Genomic DNA, 2,003 nt, shown 5'->3' on the forward strand with positions numbered 1-2,003 from the left:
ACGGGGCCCCGACCTTCTCTCTTTCCAGTGAAAGCACTGAATAGCCGCTAGCACGCGGCAGTCTTCTCCTCGTTGCCGGCGCGGCGGGCACCCCACGTACTTCTCAGGAAAAGCGGCCCTGCGACGTTCGACCGCCCAACTTCACCTTCACCGGCCAATAAGCCACAGACACAGCCTAACAAAAATGCCTAACTGCCGTTCACAGTCTAGGCACTTTTCATTCTGCTTGCGAGTGTGAATGAGTGAGTGTTCTGCTCGTGACCCGCGCAAATGCGCATTGCTTTCACACCGTTCCGCCTCCCAATGACGTTCCGGGAATGGCCCCCTCTCTCAGGCACAACGCTCACCTCCAGCGGCAGAGAATCGCCCATGCAGTGACGCGGGAAACACACTGAGTTTATTTGACACTACAAGGGGCACAAGTCCCCCAAAATGTTGGTTACAATAAAAAACGTGCAAATCTTACCTTCAACCACCTCGCAAAGGCACAACCGCAATGTTTTGAACGAGCCACTTTCCGTTTGCAACCACTGCATGTAGGCCTCGCATGGGCTCGCAGGCGTAGTCCGTCCGGTAGCTGGCGTACTTCACCGGCTCGATGGTCGGTGACTCAGCGGCGATGTTCCACTGCATCGCACGTTAGTCTAGGCTGGTTCCATAATGTTCGCAACGAGCTTCTATTGTTGGGAAGCACTTCACATCCATTCGTGTGGCCGCAAGTTCACACCGACAATAAATTTTGCGGGGACGCTAAAGCTTACACGACACGCGACACCACCTGGCCGCCACTTTGTAAGTAGGCGTAGAGGGGGAGGAGTTGCAGAGGTAGGAGATGGAGAAAGCGCTGGAGTTTTTAATACTCCCATTAAGACAATATTATTCGTATCAACCAATTGTACTTCTCGTTAATTTTGTATTGAGGTTTAGAAGAATTCTTCCACCAGACGGGATGATATTTGTAAAGTACATGCAGGGCTGAGCTTAGCGGAGCCGGCAATTAGGCTGATTAGGCGGCCAAGCTTTTGTTTTTTTTTTTTCGCTTGCGAGTCAGCAATGGTGTGCGGCTGAATAAGATTGGCTGTACTGTGTTCCACAAATTTGCATGGTCACTGTCGGTGACAGCGTGCGCCTTGTTCACGCGAATAACTACATGCGGCTGATTACCGGCGGAAAAGTGCACCCTAGCAGATGACGCATGCATTGGCGGAATCTATCTGTGCATGCGACCTACCCTCGCTTGTTTCGCTGCTTTTTCCCGTGATAAGGAGCATCAACTTGGTGGCGACCCACCCGCCGGACGAAGCTCCCGCGATATTGTTACGTGATAAAAAAATTAGACGGCTGTGCACATATACATCCTGGAGGTAAAAGTTTTTTTTAAACATTTGGCTTAGCCGCTACCGCTGTCGTGTCGTTTCCATTTTCAGAGATGCCGTAGAACATGGCTAGTTCTAGTGTAGGGGCTGCACGGCGATGCTACTGCTTTCCGCATCCACTTCATTCAAGCCGAGCAGTATTTGATAGCGGGTAACAGCGCCAAAACTGTACGAAAACACGAACAGGAAGAGACACAAACAAGCACTGCTTGTGTCCCTCACTTTTGGTGCTTTCGTCCAGTTTTTGCGCTGTTGCCCGCCACGGAACACTACCAACTCGACCAGCTTACAACACTCCTGAAGCATTTGATAATTGCAGCCACTGTAACCGGGCACTAACAGCAATTCTCCCGGAACGAGCCCTCGATGATTTCGACGCCGAAACCCAAACTGATGGTGCAGAAAAGCCCGAAGCCAAGTGCACATAACAACCGCGAGCCAAGTTCGGAAATCAAGAGTCTACGTCACACAAACAGCTCCATGGTGGTTGAACGATTGCAGCGCCAGTGCCCCCTCTTGTTTTTATTGTTAAACTCTATGCCGACGCCGCTGTGAAAGAGAGAGGGCGGTTTTCACTCACGGTGGGCACTGTAAATGGCGTGGCGATAATTGTCCAGCGTTCCTCGC

This window comes from Haemaphysalis longicornis, unplaced genomic scaffold (assembly GCF_048455015.1).
Source record: "Haemaphysalis longicornis isolate Haplotype H1 unplaced genomic scaffold, Haemaphysalis longicornis Haplotype H1 scaffold_47, whole genome shotgun sequence".
NCBI lineage: Eukaryota > Metazoa > Arthropoda > Arachnida > Ixodida > Ixodidae > Haemaphysalis > Haemaphysalis longicornis.